Source organism: Macaca fascicularis, chromosome 19, assembly GCF_037993035.2.
Source record: "Macaca fascicularis isolate 582-1 chromosome 19, T2T-MFA8v1.1".
In the NCBI taxonomy this organism is placed as follows: Eukaryota; Metazoa; Chordata; class Mammalia; order Primates; family Cercopithecidae; genus Macaca; species Macaca fascicularis.
This window is the reverse complement of record NC_088393.1, coordinates 61,561,743-61,581,520: the sequence shown is the minus strand read 5'-3', so window position 1 is coordinate 61,581,520 and position 19,778 is coordinate 61,561,743. Positions and strand designations below refer to the sequence as shown.

At 47.9% G+C, this 19,778-nt stretch overlaps 1 long non-coding RNA gene across 8 annotated transcripts; it reads right to left on the bottom strand.

Annotated features, from left to right (window-relative positions):
* Positions 1–1,990: 1,990 nt before the first annotated feature.
* LOC123570272 (uncharacterized) lies at positions 1,991–19,547 on the bottom strand. Of its 8 annotated transcripts, XR_010583139.1 has the most exons (10): positions 19,444–19,547; positions 18,327–18,560; positions 17,386–17,508; positions 14,371–14,457; positions 14,114–14,236; positions 12,907–13,029; positions 10,088–10,186; positions 9,024–9,227; positions 4,145–4,235; positions 1,991–2,388 (listed from the first exon to the last, which is right to left on the bottom strand). It is a non-coding gene; the product is annotated as an uncharacterized lncRNA (long non-coding RNA). The 8 variants fall into 8 exon arrangements; XR_012427961.1 differs by lacking the exon at positions 19,444–19,547 and having other exon boundaries at positions 10,088–10,210; positions 18,327–19,340; XR_010583141.1 differs by lacking the exon at positions 19,444–19,547 and having other exon boundaries at positions 1,991–2,392; positions 18,327–19,332.
* Between the last annotated feature and the right edge of the window lie 231 nt (positions 19,548–19,778).

Below are 19,778 nucleotides of genomic sequence, written 5' to 3'. Positions count from 1 at the left end.
TGCAGTTCTCAGGGAGGAACATGGGGTCTTCCACCCTTGTGAGCTTCCCAGACATCAGGGTCTGCCCGCCCCACTCCATTCCCAAACGATGATCTCCCAGTTCTCCCAGCCTCCTGCTTCCATTCAGGGACCACCCTTCAGTGGTAAGATTCACACAGCAGACAACCAGAACCAACCCATTATACTAAAAGTGGTCACAACAGGCCACCCATTCAAGACTGGTTTTTATGAAATGCCCACAAGAGGCAAATCCAGAGCTAGAGAGAGGCAGAGTAGTTGCCAGGGTCTGAGTGGAAGACGGGGGTGGGTACTGAAGGCAAATGGGTATAAGCCTCTTTGGGGTGATGAAAATCTTCCAAACTAGGGTGGTGGTGGTTGCAAATATGCTAATGTTCATTCATAGTCCAAACTACCCGAGACTGTGGAGGGGCGGAGGCAGGAAGATCTCTAAAGCCTAGTTTAGCTTGGGTGGCATAGCTAGACCATGTCTCTAAAATAGAAAAATTAGGCTGGCCACGGTGGCTCATGCCTGTAATCTCAGGACTTTGAGAGGCCGAGGTGGGCAGATCGCTTGAGGTCAGGAGTTTGAAACCAGCCTGGCCAACATGGTGAAACCCTGTCTCTACTAAAAATACAAAAATTGGGCAGGCATGCTGGTGCACGCCTGTAATCCCAGCTACTTGGGAGGCTGAGGCACAATAATTGCTTGAACCCGGGAGGCGGAGGTTGCAGTGAGCTGATATCAGGCCAATGTACTCCAGCCTGGGCCACAGAGCGAGGCTCCATCTCAAAATAAATAAATAAAAATAAAATATAAAAATTAAATCAAGTGTGCGTTGATGACGTGGTCATGCACCCTACATTTCAGCTTCATTTACCCAAGAAAAACTCAAAGGCCATGCACTCCACCTCCATGCTCTTGCTAAGCAGTGCACATCCCATCTGCAAGGGACACTGAGGTCCCCTTCGACTCTACCTCAACCCAAGTCAAGGGAGGTTCTGTGAAGCAGTGCAGGCTTAACTACCACGGAGGAAAAGGTGCTGAGGGCTGGACAAACAGGCATCGCTCACTATGGCAACAACAAGAGCGGCTGTGCGTCCCACCTGTTACTAGGGAGCCCCTTTTAGGGTCCTCAAGGTTTTTGTGGAAGTATCTGTGGTTTTGTCCCATGTGACATTTCTCACTGTCACTGAGATTCATCTTGTCTACAACAGTTTGTTTCTTATATTAGTCACAGCAAACATTTCACATCTTACCAAGCAGCTGGCATTTAGATGCGAGGTTTTGCCCGGTGGAATGGTACCTTGGAATCGTTACCCACAGAAGATAGGATAAACAGGGCAGCTGCAGTCAAAAGAACTGACTGGGGTTGGTATGAGTGGGTGAGGGTTGAATCAGCTACACCTTTCCTGCAGAGAAAGCAGGTCTATTCTGAGAAATGATGGCAAGTTGTCGGGGAAGAAAAACTAAAGACACAAATGAACAGGAAAAAAAAGAAATTTTATTAATATTGACATCCGTGGGGGATTACAAAATAGACTGGATAGACGTGGAGGCTTTCTCAGTCTCTTAATGAAGGAAACATGATTTGGATTGATTACACTAAATTGATGGGAGGGTAGAGTTTCAAATGACCAACCCCAAATGAAGTCTCTGGAACCGGGTGCCAGGTGCCATGTAATCTGTGTTTTTAAAGAGATGGGATATTGCGATGTGGTCCAGGCTGGCCAACATATGCTCACAAGAAGAGCAATTCCTACACATAAGTGCTTGCTTCGGCAGCACACATAAAAATAAATGAAATGAGCTGGGTGCAATGGCTCACACCTGTAATCCCAGCACTTTGGAAGGCCGAGGTGGGTGGATCACCTAAGGTTGGGAGTTTGAGACCAGCCTGACCAACATGGAGAAGCCCCATCTCTACTAAAAATACAAAAAATTAGCCGGGCGTGGCCGGGCGCGGTGGCTCAAGCCTGTAATCCCAGCACTTTGGGCGGGCGGATCACGAGGTCAGGAGATTGAGACCATCCTGGCTGACACGGTGAAACCCCGTCTCTACTAAAAAATACAAAAAAAACTAGCCGGGCGAGGTGGCGGGCGCCTGTAGTCCCAGCTACTGGGGAGGCTGAGGCAGGAGAATGGCGTGAACCCGGGAGGCGGAGCTTGCAGTGAGCTGAGATCCAGCCACTGCACTCCAGCCTGGGTGACAGAGCGAGACTCCGTCTCAAAAAAAAAAAAAAAAAATTAGCCGGGCGTGGTAATGCCGGTCTGTAATCCCAGCTGCTCGGGAGGCTGAGGCAGGAGAGTCGCTTGAACCAGGGAGGTGGAGGTTGCAGTGATCCGAGATCGCGCCATTGCAGTCCAATCTGGGCAACAAGAGGGAAATTCTGTCTCCAAAAACAAAAACAAAAAAAAATTAGCCTGTGTGGTGGTGGCCGCCTGTAATCCCAGCTACTCGGGATCAAAGGTGTGATCAGTGCATGGTATAGCCTGGAAATCAAAGGAACCTCCCACCCCAGCCTCTGCAGTAGCTGGGACTGTGTGCCCACAATGCCTGGCCATGTCAGCTATGTTTGAAATGGGTCATCAGGACAAGGTGGGTCACACCTTTAGGATCCTGTGAGCTCAGGAGTTGAGACCATCCTGGGCAAGACAGACCCCCTTTCTATCAAAAATCAAAAACTTAGCCAAGTGTGGTGGCACGCCCCATGTAGTCCCAAAACTTGGGAGCTGAGTCAAAAGGACCACTTGAGGCCAGGCACGGTGGCTCACACCTGTAATCCCAGCACTTTGGGAGGAAAGGGAGGTGGATCGCTTGAGGACAGGAGTTGAGACCAGCCTGGCCAACATGGTGAAACCCTGTCTCTGCTAAAAATACAAAAATTAGCCGGGCATGATGGTCCGCACCTGTAATCCCAGCTACTCGGGAGGCCGAGGCAGGAGAATCGCTTGAACCCAGGAGGTGGAGGCTGCAGCGAGCCAAGATTGCCCCACTGCACTCCAGCCTGGGCTGAGAGAGAGAGAGAGAGAGAGAGAGAGAGAGAGAGAGAGAGAGAGAGAGAGAGAGAAAGAGACTGCTCGAGCCTAAGGGATCTAGGTTGGAACTGCCACCGCACTCCAGCCTGGGCAACAGAGACCCTGTCTTGGAAAAAAAAAAAAACAAAGCAAAAACAGAAGCCCACCATCATGCAAGTCTGATGGTAAGCATGCTCTGCAAATGTATTACCAAGATCAACATCCGCTTCAATGTTGCTTTTCTCAAATAGTAACACTCTAAAAGGATGCACTTTCTTTTCCTGACCATAGAAAGTGCTTCCCTGTAGACGGTCACAGCCTGAGATCTTCTTGCTCCAGCACTGTGGATTTTCTGTTGGAATCTTCCTTAACCAGGTCAAAATGGACACAGAAATAAAGATGCATTTATTGGCCCTGTTTGTGTGTTTTCTGGAATCCAGAGCATAAATCCCTAAAAGGACCGTCTCCAGTTCCTTGCTTCAAACAATCAGCAGGTTAGTCCTGTTCATCAAGGGGCAATTCTCTTGAGTTTTGTCTCCAGAAGGAAAAAGCAGCCGGGCGCGGTGGCTCACACCTGTAATCCCAGCACTTTGGGAGGCCGAGGCAGGCGGATCACGAGGTCAGGAGATCGAGACCATCCTGGCTAACACAGTGAAACCCCGTCTCTACTAAAAATACAAAAAACTAGCCAGGCACGGTGGCGGGTGCCTGTGGTCCCAGCTACTGGGGAGGTTGAGGCAGGAGAATGGCGTGAACCCGGGAGGCGGAGCTTGCAGTGAGCCAAGATCGCGCCACTGCACTCCAGCCTGGGCGACAGAGCGAGACTCCGTCTCAAAAAAAAAAAAAGAAAAAGCAATGCCTACTAGATATATTATAATTGCCCAAGAGAATTAGGCTGGATGTCTAGAGAACAGCAAATGGATTCTGAGCCAAGTGTTCACTTGAGTTCCAGGACAGAGGCATACAGTCCCCATGGAGGCATCCAAAATGGAATCTAAGAGGTTGAAGACTATACCTTGTCACACACACAAACATCCTCCAGGATAGACCACAGGCTAGGATGTAAAAGTTCCTCAATAAAATGTGAGCAGAAACACACGAGTAAGGCTGGGGCACGGTGGCTCATACCATTCATTTCAGCAGTTCAGGAGGCCGAGGCGGGAGGATCAATTGAGCTCAGCGGTCCGAGACCAGCCCAGGCAACATGGTGAAACCTCATCTGTACAAAAAATACAAAAGTTAGTCAGGTGTGATGGTGCATGCCTGGAGACAGCTATTCAGGAGGCTGAGGTGGGAGGTGGAGGTTGCAGTGAGTCAAGATCGCACCACTGCCCTACAGCCTGGGTGACAGAGCCAGACCCTATCTCAAAAATCAATAATAAAAATGCAAAAATGAGCTGGGCGTGGTGGCACATGCCTGTAACCCCAGCTGCTCGGGAGGCTGAGGCAGGAGAATTGCTTGAATCCAGGAGGCAGAGATTGCAGTGAGCCCAGTTCCTGCCACTGCACTCCAGCCAGGGCCACAGAGCGAGACTCTGTCCCAAAAAGAGGACCACTTGAACCCAAGAGATCTAGGCTGGAAGGGCCACCGCACTCCAGCCTGGGGAACAGACATCCCGTCCTAGATAAAAAACAAAGCAAACATAAAACCCCACCGTCATCCACGTCTGACGATAAGCATGCTCTGCAAATGTGTTACCAAGATCAGCGTCAACTTCAACGTTGCTTTTCTCAAACCGTAACCCTCGGGAAGGAAACACTTCCTTTTCTTTAGACAACAGAAAGTGCTTCTTTCCTCGAGACGGTCACAGCCTGAGATCTTCTTGCTCCAGCACCGTGGAATTTTTGTTGGAATTTTCCTTGACCAGGTTAAAATGGACACAAAAATAAAGATGCATGTATTGCCCCTGTTTGCCTGTTTTCTGGAATCCAGAACATAAACCCCAAAAAGGACCATCTCCAGTTCTTTGCTTCAAAGGCTCAGCAGGTTAGCCTTGCTCATCAAAGGACGATCCTCCTGAGTTTTGTCTCTGGAAGAAAAAGCAATGCCTACGACACATACCTTATGTTTAACCGAGAGAATTGAGCTGGATTTCTAGAGAACAGCAATGGATTTTGACCCAAGTGTTCACTTGAGTTCCAGGACAGGGACCCACAGTCCCGAGGGGAGCACCCAAAATCAAGTTTACAATGTTCAAGACTATACATTGTCACACACAAACATTCTCCAGGATAGACCACAGGCGTGGTCATAAAAACCCGTCAAAATTTGAACCTAAATACACAAGTACCGGTGAGGCACGGTGGCTCACACCTCTAATCCTAGCATTTAGGAGGCCAAGACGGGAGAATCACCTGAGCTCAGGAGTTCGAGACCAGCCCCGGCAACATGGTGTAACCCCGTGTGTATAAAAAATACAAAAGTGAGCCAGGTGTGGTGGTGCATGCCTGGAGACACTAATTCAGCAGGGCTTAGGTGGGAGGTGGAGGTTGCAGTGAGCCGAGATCGCACCACTACACTCCAGCCAGGCGATAGAGCCAGACCTTGTCTCAAAAATAACCAACCAAACAAATAAAACACACACACACACACACACACAAAGAAACAAAAAAATACCCAAGGTGATATCAGAGTATTCTCTGTATTTAGAACAGTATTTTGTGTGTATATATTGTATATAAAGAATATATGATAAAATATACATCATATATTTCTGAGACCCTGTCTCAAAGTTCCATACATTGTATGCCCTCAGGAACAATCATTCCTGCACATAAGTGTTTGCTTTGGCAGGGCACATAAAAAAAACTGGGGCCGGGCGCGGTGGCTCACGCCTGTAATCCCAGCACTTTGGGAGGCCAAGGCGGGCGGATCACCTGAAGTCGGGAGTTCGAGACCAGCCTGACCAACATGGTGAAACCCTGTCTCTACTGAAAATACAAAATTATCTGGGCGTAGTGGCACGTGCCTGTAATCCCAGCTACTAGGGAGGCTAAGGCAGGAGAATCGCTTGAACCTGGGAGGCGGAGGTTGTGGTGAGCCAAGATCGTGCCATTGCACTCCAGCCTGGGCAACAAGAGTGAAACTCCTTTTCTTTTTTTTTTTTCTTTTTTTTTTTGAGACGGAGTCTCACTGTGTCTCCCAGGCTGGAGTGCAGTGGCGTGATCTCGGCTCACTGCAAGCTCCGCCTCCCGGGTTCACGCCATTCTCCCGCCTCAGCCTCCCAAGTAGCTGAGACTACAGGCGCCCGCCACCACGCCCGGCTAGTTTTTTGTATTTTTAGTAGAGACGGGGTTTCACCATGTTAGCCAGGATAGTCTCGATCTCCTGACCTCGTGATCCACCCGCCTCGGCCTCCCAAAGTGCTGGGATTACAGGCTTGAGCCACCGCGCCCGGCCGAGTGAAACTCCTTTTCAAAAAAAAAAAAAAAAAAAGAAAATTGGAATGACAGAGGACAGAGTTACCCTGGCCCCTGCACAAAGGTGACATCCAAATTCATGATGGTCTCGTATTTATCTATTTATTTTTATCTATTTGATTCCATTTTATTATTTATTTTATTTTTCAGATGCAATCTTGCTCTGTGGCTCAGGCTGGAATGCAGTGGCGTGATTTCAGCTCACTGAAATCTCCTCCTCCTGGGTTCAAGCGATTCTCCTGCCTCGGCCTCCGAGTAGCTGGAATTACAGATGTGCACCACCGCACCCGCTGATTTTTACAGTTTTAGTAGAGACGAGGTTTTGCCATTTTGACCCTGTTGGTCTTGAACATGACCTCAGGTGATCCTCCCGTCTCGGCCTCCCAAAGTGCTGGGATTACAAGTGTGTGCCACCACACCCGGCTGAGTTTTTACTTTTTTTGAGACTGAGTCTCACTCTGTTGCCCAGGCTGCAGTGCAGAGGCTCGATCTCAGCTCACTGAAAGTTCAGCCTCCCAGCCTCAAGCAATTCTCCTGCCTCATCCACCCGAGTAGCTGGGATTACGGGCGTGCATCAAGACCACGTCTCGCTAATTTTTTTATTTTTAGTACAGACGAGCTTTCACCGTGTTGGTCAGGCTGGTCTCGAACAACTAACCTCAGGTGATCCTCCTGTCTTGGCCTCCCAAAGCGCTGGAATGACAGGCTTGAGCCACCGTATCTGGACTAGTCCCATATTTAAAATTAGGAAAAAAAAAAGATGCCCACAACTAACCAGCAAATCATTTGTTGTTCAAGTACATCTCAAATACATCGTTTATCTAAAATACGTGTTTAACAGGGGGCCGGGCGTGAACCAAATAACATTCCTTACTTTCTTCTTGTCTGTGCATGGGTTAATATTCACATGTAGTCCCATCTACCAAGGACTGGGGAGGGGCAGAGGCAGGAGGATCTAAGCCCACTTTAGCCTGGACAGCATAGTGAGACCCCCGTCTCATGCATTTACCTCCTGGTCATGCACCCAAGATTTCAGCTTCATTTCCCCAATAAACACTGAAGCCCCACGCACTCCACCCCCGTGCTCCTGCTGAGCCGTGCACATCCCATCTGCAGGGGACACTGAGGTCCCTTCAACTCCACCTGACCCCACGTGAGGTTCTATCCCAGTGCCAGATAATTTCCATAAAGTAAAAGGTGGTGATGGCCCCGTGGTGGCTCACGCCTGTATTCTCAGCACTTTGGAAGGCTGAGGCGAGTGGCGCACTTGAGGTCAGGGGTTTGAGACCAGTCTAGCCAACATGGTGAAATTCCATCTCTACTAAAAAAAAAATACAAAAAGTAGCCAGGTGCGGTATTGGGCTCCCGTAATTCCAGCTACTCAGGAGACTGAAGCAGGAGAATTGCTTGAACCTGAGAGGCAGTGGTTGCAGTGAGCCAAGATTGCACCACTGCACTCCAGCCTGGGTCACAGAGCAAGATTCTATTTCAAAAGAGAGGACCATTTGAGCCCAAGAGACCAAGGTTGGAAGTGCCCCCCCACTCCAGCCTGGGCAACAGAGACCTTATCTTAGAGAAACAACAACCACCAAAATCAGAAGCCCACCATCATCCAAGTCTGATAAGCATGCTCTGCAAATGCATTACCAAGATCAGCACCAACTTCAACGTCGCTTTTCTCAAACCGAAACACTCTAGACAGAAGCGATTTGTTTTCTTTCAGACAACAGAAACCGCTTCTCTCCAGAGAGTCACAGCATGAGATCTTCTTGCTCCAGCAATCCGGATTTTTTGATGAAATTTCCCTACACCAGGTTAAAATGGACACAAAAATAAAGATGCATTTATTGGCCCTGTTTGCGTGTTTTCCGGAATCCAGAACATAACCCTCTGAAAGGACCATCTCCAGTTCTTTGCTTCAAAGGCTCAGCAGGTTAGCTTTGTTCATCATGGGGCAATCCTCCTGAGTTTTGTTTCCAAAGAGAAAAAGCAGTGACTACTAGACATACCTTTTTATTTTTTGAGATGAAGTCTCGCTCTGTCACCCAGGCTGGAGTGCAGTGGCGTGATCTCAACTAACTGCAGCCTCCGCTTCCTGGGTTCAAGCAATTCTCCTGCCTCAGCCTCCCAAGTAGCTGAGATTACTGGTGCAGGCCACCACGCTTGGCTAATTTTTGTATATTTAGTAGAGATGGATTTCACCGTGTTGGTCAGGATTGTCTCGAACTCCTGACTTTGTGATCCTCCCACCGTGGTCTCCCAAAGTGCTGGGATTACAGCTGTAAGCCACACGCCCGGTCTAATTTTTGTATTTTTAGTAGAGACATGGTTTCACCATGCAGGTTAATCTGGTCTTGAACTCCTGACTTCAAGTGGTCTGACCACCTCGGCCTCCCAAAGTGCTGGGATTATAGGCGTGAGCCCCTGCGCCCAGCCCACATAACTTATTTTTAACCAAGATAATTGGCCTGGAATTCATGAGACCAGAAATGGACATTGAGCCAAGTGTTCACTTGAGTTCCAGGACAGGGACACATAGTCCCGATGGGAGCATTCAAAATGGACCCTAAGAGGTTGAAGAATATACCTTGTCACACACACAAACATCCTCCAGGATAGACCACAGGCTAGGATGTAAAAGTTCCTCAATAAAATGTGAGCAGAAACACACAAGTAAGGCTGGGGCACGGTGGCTCGCACCATTCATCTCAGCAGCTTAGGAGGACGAGGCGGGAGGATCAATTGAGCTCAGCAGTCCGAGACCAGCCCAGGCAACATGGTGAAACCTCATCTGTACAAAAAATACAAAAGTTAGCCAGGTGTGATGGTGCATGCCTGGAGACAGCTATTCAGGAGGCTGAGGTGGGAGGTGGAGGTTGTAGTGAGTCGAGATCGCACCACTGCCCTACAGCCTGGGTGACAGAGCCAGACTCTGTCTCAAAAATCAATCAATCAATCAATAATAAAAATGCAAAAATGAGCTGGGCGTGGTGGCACATGCCTGTAACCCCAGCTGCTCGGGAGGCTGAGGCAGGAGAACTGCTTGAATCCAGGAGGCAGAGACTGCAGTGAGCTGAGTTCCTGCCACTGCACTCCAGCCAGGGCCACAGAGCGAGACTCTGTCCCAAAAAGAGGACCACTTGAACCCAAGAGATCTAGGCTGGAAGGGCCACCGCACTCCAGCCTGGGGAACAGACACCCTGTCCTAGATAAAAAACAAAGCAGACATAAAACCCCACCGTCATCCACGTCTGACAATAAGCATGCTCTGCAAATGTGTTACCAAGATCAGCATCAGCTTCAACGTTGCTTTTCTCAAACCGTAACCCTCGGGAAGGAAACACTTCCTTTTCTTTAGACAACAGAAAGTGCTTCTTTCCTCGAGACGGTCACAGCCTGAGATCTTCTTGCTCCAGCACCGTGGATTTTTTGTTGGAATTTTCCTTGACCAGGTTAAAATGGACACAGAAATAAAGATGCATGTATTGGCCCCATTTGCATGTTTTCTGGAATCCAGAACATAAACCCCTAAAAGGACCATCTCCAGTTCTTTGCTTCAAAGGCTCCGCATGTTAGCCTTGTTCATCAAGGGACAATCCCCCCAAGTTTTGTTCCCAAAGAGAAAAAGCAATGCCTTGTAGACATACATACCTTATATTTAACCAAGAGAATTGGGCTGGATTTCTAGAGAAGAGCGATGGATACTGAGCCAGGTGTTCACCGGAGTTCCAGCACAGGGACACGCAGTCTCTATGGAAGCAACCAAAATGGAATCTAAGAAGTTGAAGAATATACATTGTCTCACACACAAACATCCTCCAGGGTAGACCACAGGCGAGGACGTAAACACTTCTCAATAAAATTTGAACGGAAATACAGAAGGCCAGGCAAGGTGGCTCACACCTGTAATCCCAGCACTTTGGGAGGCCAAAGCCGGTGGATCATGAAGTCAGGAGTTTGAGACCAGCCTGGCCACCATGGCAAAATCCCATCTGTACAAAAAATACAAAAAATTAGCCAGGCGCAGTGATGGGCGCCTGTAATCCCAGCTACTTGGGAGGCTAAGGCAAGAGAATCGTCTGAATCCGGGAGGGAGGTTGCAGTGAGCTGAGATTCAGCCTGGGTGACAGAGTGAGACCCCATCTCAAAAAAAAAAAAAAAAAAAAAAAAGGGCCGGGTGCCATGGCTCACACCTGTAATCCCACCACTTTGGGAGGCCGAGGCGGGCGGATCACGAGGTCGGGAGATCGAGACCGTCCTGGCTAACATGGTGAAACCCCGTCTCTACCAAAAAATACAAAAAACTAGCCGGGCGAGGTGGCGGGCGCCTGTAGTCCCAGCTACTTGGGAGGCTGAGGCAGGAGAATGGTGTGAACCCGGGAGACGGAGCTTGCAGTGAGTGGAGATCGTGCCACTGCACTCCAGCCTGGGCGACAGAGCAAGACTCCGTCTCAAAAAAAAAAAAATAATAATAATAATAAATTAATTAATTAAAAAACAAAACGAACAAACAAAAAAACAAATATTATCCAGGTGTGGTGATGGGCACCTGTAAATCTCAGCTACTTGGGAAGCTGAAGCAGGAGAATCGCTTGAACCCAGGAGGCGGAGGTTGTAGTGAGCCAAGATGGCGTCACTGCACTTCAGCCTCGGTGACAGAGAGAGCCTCTGCCCCCCAAAAAGGACCATTTAAATCCAAGAGACCTAGGTTGGATATGCCGTCGCACTCCAGCACGGGCAACACAGACCCTGCCTTAGAATAAAAAGGCAAAACCAAAACGGAACCCCACCATCGTTCAAGTGTGATAAGCATGAGCTGCAAATGTATTACCAAGATCAGCATCGACTTCAACGTTGCTTTTCTCAAACCGTAACCCAGCAAAGAGAAGCACTTTCTTTTCGTTTAGACAACAGAAAGGGCTTCCCTTTGTAGGGTCACAGCATGAAATCTTCTTGCTCCAGTACTCTGCATTTCTTGTGGAAATTTTCCTTAACCAGGTCAAAATGGACACAAAAATAAAGATGCATTTATTAGCCCTGTTTGCATGTTTTCTGGAATCCAGAACATAAACCACTAAAAGGACCATCTCCAGTTCCTTCCTTCAAAGAATCAGCAGGTTAGCCTTGTTCATCAAGGGGCAATCCTCCCGAGTTTTGTCTCTAAAGAGAAAAAGCAATGCCTACTACACATACCTTATCTTTACCAAGAGAACTGGGCTGGATGTCTAGAGAACAACAATGGATTTTGAGCCAAGTGTTCACTTGTGTTCCAGTACAGGGACACAGTCCCGACGGAAGCATCCAAAATGGAATCTAAATTAGCCAGGCATGGTGGCGCATGCCTGTAATCCTAGCTTCTCAGGAGGCTGAGGCAGGAGAATTGGTTGAACCCAGGAAGAGGAGGTTGCAGTAAGTGGAGATCGTAGCACTGCACTCTAGCCTGGGAGATAGAGCAAGACTGTCTCAACAATAATAAATAAATAAATAATTAATTAAATAAACAAAAATTAGCTGGGTGTGGTGGCTCATGCCTGTAATCCCAGCTGCTCAGGAGGCTGAGTCAGGAGAATGGCTTGAACCTAGGAGGCAGAGGTTGCAGTGAGCAGAGTTTCTGCCACTGCCCTCCAGCCTGGGTCACAAAGTGAGACTGAACCAAAAAAAAGGACCGCTTGAGCCCAAGAGATCTGTTAAAAGAGCCACCACACTCCAGCCTGGGCAGCAGACACCGAGTCATAGAGAAAAAAACAGGCTCGGCGCGGTGGCTCACGCTTGTCATCTCAGCACTTTGGGAGGATGAGGTGGGCAGATTACCTGAGGTCAGGAGTTCGAGACCAGCCTGGCCAACATGGTGAAACCCGTCTCTGCTAAAAATACAAATAATTAGCTGGGCATGGTGGCACAGGCCTGTAATCCCAGCTACTCAGGAGGCTGAGGCAGGAGAACTGCTTGAGCCTGGGAGACAGAGGTTGCATTGAGCCAAGATCATGCCACTGCATTCCAGCCTGGGTCACAGAGCAAGACTGTGTCTCAAAAAACAAACAAACAAACAAACACCCCAGAAGCCCACCATCATCCAAGTCTGATGGTAAGCCTGCTCTGCAAATGTATTACCAAGATCAGCATCAGCTTTGACGTTCCTTTTCTCAAACAGTAATCCTCTAAAAGGGTGCACTTTCTTTTTCTGACCACAGAAAGTGCCTCCCTGTAGAGGGTCACAGCCTGAGATCTTCTTGCTCCGGCGCTGTGGATTTCTTGTTGGAATTTTCCTTGACCAGGTTAAAATCGACACAAAAATAAAGATGCATGTATTTGTCCTGTTTGCCTGTTTTCTGGAATCTAGAATATAAACCCCTAAAAGGACCATCTCCAGTTCCTTCCTTCAAAGAAGCAGCAGGTTAGCCTTGTTCATCAAGGGGCAATCCTCCTGAGTTTTGTTCCCAAAGAGAAAAAGCAATGTCTACTAGACGTACCTTATATTTCACCACGAGAATTGGGCTGAATTTCTAGAGAACAGCCACGGATTTTGAGCCAAGTGTTCACTTGAGTTCCAGGACAGGGACACACAGTTCCGATGGGGGCATCCAAAATGGAATCTACGATGAAGAATACACATTGTCGTAAGCAAAAACGTTCTCCCGGAGAGACCACAGGCTATGCTGTAAAAGCTCCTCAATAGAATTTGAGCAGAAATACACAAGTACAGGTGGGGCACGGTGGCTCACACCACTAATCCCAGCACTTTAGAAGGCTGAGACAGGAGGGTCACTTGAGCTCAGGAGTTCAACATGAGCCCGGGCAACATGGTGAAACCATGTCTGTAAAACAAATACAGAAGTTAGCCAGGTATGGTGGTGCATGCCTGGAGACAGCTATTCAGGAGACTGAGGTTGGGGGTAGAGGTTGCGGTGAGCCAAGATTGCACCACTGCACTTCAGCCTGGGCGACGGAGTGAGACTCTGTCTCAAAAATAAATAAATAAATAAATAAATAAATAAATAATAAAAATATAAAAATTAACCAGGTGTGGTGGCACATGCCTGTAATCCCAGCTGCTCAGGAGGCTGAAGCAAGAGAATCTCTTGAACCCAGGAGGCAGAGGTTGCAGTGAGCAGAGTTCCTGACACTGCATTCCAGCCAGGGCCACAGAGCAAGACTCTGTCCCAAAATAGAGGGCCACCTGAACCCAAGAGAACTAGGTTGGAAGTGCCACCACACTCCAGTCTGGGCAACAGACACCCTGTCTACGAAAAAAAAAAAAAAAAAAAAAACCCACAATACCCCAACATCATCCACGTCTGATTATAAGCATTCTCTGCAAATGTATTACCAAGATCAGCGCTGCTTTTCTCAAACAGTAACACTCTAAAGGGAACCATTTTCTTTTCTTTCAGATCACAGAAATCGCTTCCCTCTAGAGGGTCACAGCCTGAGACCTTCTTGCTCCAGCACCATGGATATTTTGTTGTAATTTTCCTTGACCAGGTTAAAATGGACACAAAAATAAAGATGCATTTATTGGCCCCATTTGCCTGTTTTCTGGAATCCAGAATATAAAACCCTAAAAGGACCATCTCCAGTTCCTTGCTTCAAAGAATCAGCAGGTCAGCCTTGTTTATCAAGAAGGAATCCTCATGAGCTTTGTCTCCAGAAAGAAAAAGCAATGCTGACTACACATACCTCATATTTAACCAAGAGAATCGGGCAGGATTTCTAGAGAACAGCAATGGACGGAGAGCCAAGTGTTGACTTGAGTTCCAGCACAGGGACACACAGTCCAGATGGGAGCGTCCAAAATGGAATCTAAGATGTTGAAGAATATATATTGTCTCATACACAAACATTCTCCAGGATAGACCACAGGTTACACTGTAAATGCTCCTCAGTAACATTTGAACAGAGATACACAAGGACAGGTGGGGCGCGGTGGCTCTTACCTCTAATTCTAGCACTTTAGGAGGCAGCGACGGGAGGATCACCTGAGCTCAGGAGTTCAAGACCAGCCCCGGCAACATCGTGAAACCCTACGTGTACAAAAAAATACAAAAGTGAGCCAGGTGTGGTGGTTCATGCCGGTAGCCACTAATTCAGTAGGCTCAGATGGGAGGTGGAGGTTGCAGTGAGCTGATATCGCCCCATTACACCCCAGACTGGGTGATGGAGCCAGACCTTGTCTCAAAAATAACCAACTGGCCCGGGGCGGTGGCTGAGAGGCAAAGGTTGGAGGGAGCCGAGATCCTGCCACTGCCCTCTAGGCTGAGCAACAGTGAGACTCCATCTCAAAAATAAATAAATGAATTTTAAAAAATGCAAATATTAGTCAGCCATGGTGTCAAACGCCTATAATCCCAGCTATTCGGGAATGTGAGGCAGGAGAATCGCTTGCAACTGGGAGGTGGAGGTTGCAGTGAGCCAAGATCGCACCACTGCACTCCAGCCTGGGTCATAGAGCAAGACTCTATCCCTAAAAAGAGGACCATTTGACCGAGGAGACCTAGGTTGGAAGTGCCGCCACACTTCAGGCTGGGCAACAGAGACACTGTCTCGGCCGGGCGCGGTGGCTCACGCCTGTAATCCCAGCACTCTGGGAGGCCGAGGCGGGCGGATCACAAGGTCAGGAGATCGAGACCATCCTGGCTGACACAGTGAAACTCTGTCTCTACTAAAACAACAAAAAATTAGCCGGGCTGAGGCAGGAGAATGGTGTGAACCTGGGAGGCGGAGCTTGCAGTGAGCCAAGATTGCGCTACTGCATCCAGCCTGGGCGACAGAGCGAGACTCCATCTCAAAAGCAAAACAAAACAAAAAAGAAAAAAAAAAACCCCAAAACCAAAACAGAACTACACCGTCGTCCATGTCTGATGATAAGCATGCTCTGCAAAGTTATTACCAAGATCAGCATCAACTTCAACGTTGCTTTTCTCAAACGGTAACACTCCAAAGGGAAGTGCGTTCTTTTCTTTTAGACAACAGAAAGTACTTCCCTTTGAAGGGTCACAGCATGAGATCTTCTTGCTCCAGCACTCTCGGATTTTTGTTGACCAGGTTAAAATGGACAGAAAAGTAAAAATGAATTTATTGGCCCTGTTTGCCTGTTTTCTGGAATCCAGAATATAAACCCCTAAAACGACCATCTCCAGTTCCTTGCTTCAAACGCTCAGCATGTTAGCCTTGTTCATCAAGGGTCAATCCTCCTGAGTTTTGTCGCCAAAGAGAAAAAGCAATGTCTACTACACATGCCTTATATTTAAACAAGAGAACTGAGCTGGATTTCTAGGGAACAGCAATGGATTTTGAGCCAAGTGTTCACTTGAGTTCCAGGACAGGGACACACGGTCCTGATGGGGGTGTCCGAAATGGAATCTAAGATGTTGAAGAGGACAGCCCGGTGGCTCGTGCTGGTAATCATATTATCAATATCAGACAATATAATAAAATGTATATTACATACGTTTGAGCCCCTGTGTCAGAAAAGGAAAGCTCCATATGTTGTATGCTTACAGGAAGAATAATTCCTACACAGAACAGCATGCATTAAAACAAAATTGGTACAAAAAATTAGCCGGGCATGGTGGTGAGCGCCTGTAATCCCAGCACTTTGGGAGGCCGAGGGGGCGGATCACCTGAGGTCAGGAGCTGAAACCAGCCTGGCCAACATAGTGAAATGCTGTCTCTTCTAAAAATACAAAAACTAGGCCAGACGTCATGGCTCATGCCTGTAATCCCAGCACTTTGGGAGGCCAAGGTGGGCAGCTCACATGAGGTCAGGAGTTTGAGACCAGCCTGGCCAACATGGTGAAACCCTGTCTCTACTAAAAAAAAAAAATTCTGGCTGGGCACAGTGGCTCACGCCTGTAATCCCGGCACTTTGGGAGGCCGAGGTGGGCGGATCACGAGGTCAAGAGATCAAGACCATCCTGGCTAACATGGTGAAACCCCATTTCTACTAAAAATATAGCCGGGTGTGGTGGCACACGCCTGTAGTCCCAGCTACTCGGGAGACTGAGGCAGGAGAATGGCGTGAACCGGGGAGGCGGAACTTGCAGTGAGCCAAGATCGCGCCACTGCATTTCAGCCTGGGCGACTGAGCGAGATTCCGTCATGAAAAAAAAAAAAAAGAAGAAGAAAAAGAAAAAGAAAAAAAAAAAAGAAAAGAAGTAGCCAAGCATGGTGGTGTGTTCTTGTAATTTCAGCTACTCGGGAGGCTGAGGCAGGAGAATTGCTTGAACCTGAGAGGCGGAGGCTGTAGAGAGCCAAGATCACATGACTGCACTCCACCCTGGGCAACAGCGAGACTCCGTCTCAAAAATAAAAATAATAAATGAATAATAAAGAAAAGGAGAACTGCTTCAACCCGGGAGGCAGAGGTTGCAGTGAGCGGAGTTCCTGCCATTGCACTCCAGCCTGAGTCACAGAGCAAGACTCTGCCCCAAACAAGAGGACCCTATGAACACGAGAGATCTAAGTTGGAAGTGCCACTGCACTCTAGCCTGGGCAACAGACACCCTGTCTTAGGAAAAACAAAACACAAAAAAACACAATACCACTATCAGCAAAGTCTGATGATAAGCATGTTCTGCAAACGTATTACCCAGATCAACATCAAATTAAACGTTGCTCTTCTCAAAGAGTAACCCTCTAAAGGGATGCACGTTCTTTTCTTTCAGACAACAGAAAGCGCTTCCCTCCAGAGGGTCACAGCATGGGATCTTCTTGCTCCAGCACCGTGGATATTTTGTTGGAATCTTCCTTGACCAGGTTAAAATGGACAGAAGAATAAAGATGCATTTATTGGCCCTGTTTGCATGTTTTCTGGAATCCAGAATATAAACCCTAAAAGGACCATCTCCAGTTCCTTCCTTCAAAGAATCAGCAGGTTAGCCTTGTTCATCGAGGAGCAATCCTCCTGAGTTTTGTCTCCAGAAAGAAAAATCAATGCCGACTAGACATACCTTATATTTAACCAAGAGAATTGGGCAGGATTCCTAGGGAACAGCAATGGATTTTGAGCCAAGTGTTCACTCGAGTTCCAGCCCAGGGACACACAGTTCCAATGGGAGCATCCAAAATGGAATCTACAATGTTGAAGAATGTACATTGTTATACACACAAACATCCTCCAGGATAGACCACAGGCTAGGACGTAAAAGCTCCTCAATAAAATTAGAGCAGAAACAAACAAGTAAGGGTGGGGCACGCTGGCTGATACCATTAATCACAGCAGTTTAGGAGGCCCAGGCAGGAGGACCACTTGAGCTCAGGGGTTCGAGACCAGCCTGGGCAACGTGGTGAAACCTCATCTGTACAAAAAATACAAAAGTTAGCCAGGTGTGGGGGTGCATGCCTGGAGACAGCTATTCAGGAGGCTGACATGGGAGGTAGAGCTTGCAGTGAGCTGAGATCACACCACTGCACTATAGCCTGGGCGACAGAGTGAGACTCTGTCTCAAAAACAAACAAATAAATCAATTTTAAAAATGCAAAAATGAGCCGGGCGTGGTAGCATATGCCTGTAACCCTGCTTGGGAGGCTGAGGCCGGAGAATTGCTTGAACCCAGGAGACAGAGATTGCAGTGAGCCAAGTTCCTGCCACTGCACTCCAGTCAGGGTGACAGAGCGAGCGAGACTCTATTTCAAAAAGAGGATCACTTGAGCCCAAGAGATCTAGGTTGGAAGGGCCACCGCACTCCAGCCTGGGCAACAGAGACACCCTGTCTTAGATAAAAAACCAAACCACACCAAACCCCACCATCATCCACGTCTGATCATAAGCATGCTCTCTCTGCAAATGTGTTACCAAGATCAGCATCAACTTCAACGCGCTTTTCTCAAACCGTAACCCTCGGAAAGAAAGCACTTTCTTTTCTTTAAGACAACAGTAAGCACTTCTTACCTCCAGATAGTCACAGCCTGAGATCTTCTTGCTCCAACACCGTGGATTTTTTGTTGGAATTCTCTCGACCAGGTCAAAATGGACACAAAAATAAAGATGCATGTATTGGTCCTGTTTGCATGTTTCCTAGAATCCAGAATATAAACTCCTAGAAGGACCATCTTCAGTTCCTTGCTTCAAAGAATCAGCAGGTTAGCCTTGTTCATCACAGGACAATCCTCCTGAGTTTTGTCTCTGGAAAGAAGAAGCAATGCCGCTGGGCGCGGTGGCTCACGCCTGTAATCCCAGCACTCTGGGAGGCTGAGGTGGGCGGATCACGAGGTCAGGAGATTGAGACCATCCTGGCTAACACAGTGAAACCCCGTGTCTACTAAAAAATTCAAAAAACTAGCTGGGCGCGGTGGCGGGCGCCTGTAGTCCCAGCTACTCGGGAGGCTGAGGCAGAAGAATGGCATGAACCCGGGAGGCGGAGCTTGCAGTGAGTGGAGATTGCGCCACTGCACTCCAGCCTGGGCGACAGAGCCAGACTCTGTCTCAAAAAAAAGAAAGAAAAAAAAAAAAAGCCTACTAGAAATACATCATATTTAACCAAGAGAAATCGGCAGGATTTCTGTGGGTGACTTGGGCAGGAGACCGAAGGCACAAGTCATTCCAGTATAATAAAGAAACTTGGCACAAGCCATTCCAGTATAATAAAGAAAATATATACAATAAGAATAGTTATACTAGAAATAGATTACAGGTATGATTTTGTATGAATATTATTAATCATTAGTTTGTAGCATGACTCTTTATTCCAATATTATAATAATCTGTGTTCTACAATTATAACCTAGGAAAAACCAGGCCATACAGAGATAAGAGCTGAAGGGACACGGTGAGAAGTGACCGCAAGAGTGGGAGCCCTCTGTTATGCCACTAGAGGGCTCCCTGGTCTAGTGGTAACGCCAGTGGGAAGGCGCCATTTACTTAGCAGACCTTGGTCTAGCCGTAGCGCCAGTGCCTGGGAAGGCGCCCCTTAGCAGACCAGGAAAGCGAGTCTCCCTTTCCCCACGGGAGTTAGAGAAGACTCTGCTCCACCACCTCTTGTGGAAGCCGTGACATCAGTCAAGCCCACCTGCAGTCATCCGGAGGCCTAAACGTCTCCCTGTGATGCTGTGCTTCAGCAGTCATGCTCCTGGTCCACTTTCATGCTCCACCCTGCACACCTGGCTCGGCCTTCTAGATAGCAGTAGCAGAATTAGTGAGAGTACTAAAGTCTTTGAACTCTCCGAGAAATACATAGAAGAAATAATGACGTAACCTGTTCCCTCTCTCTCTCCATCTAAGCTACCAAATAGGGAAGGGCCCCCGTCCGGTGGACACGTGACTCACGTCATCTTACCTATCATTAGAGGTGACTCACACTCCTTACCCTTCCCTCTTGCCTTGTATACAATAAATAACAGTGCG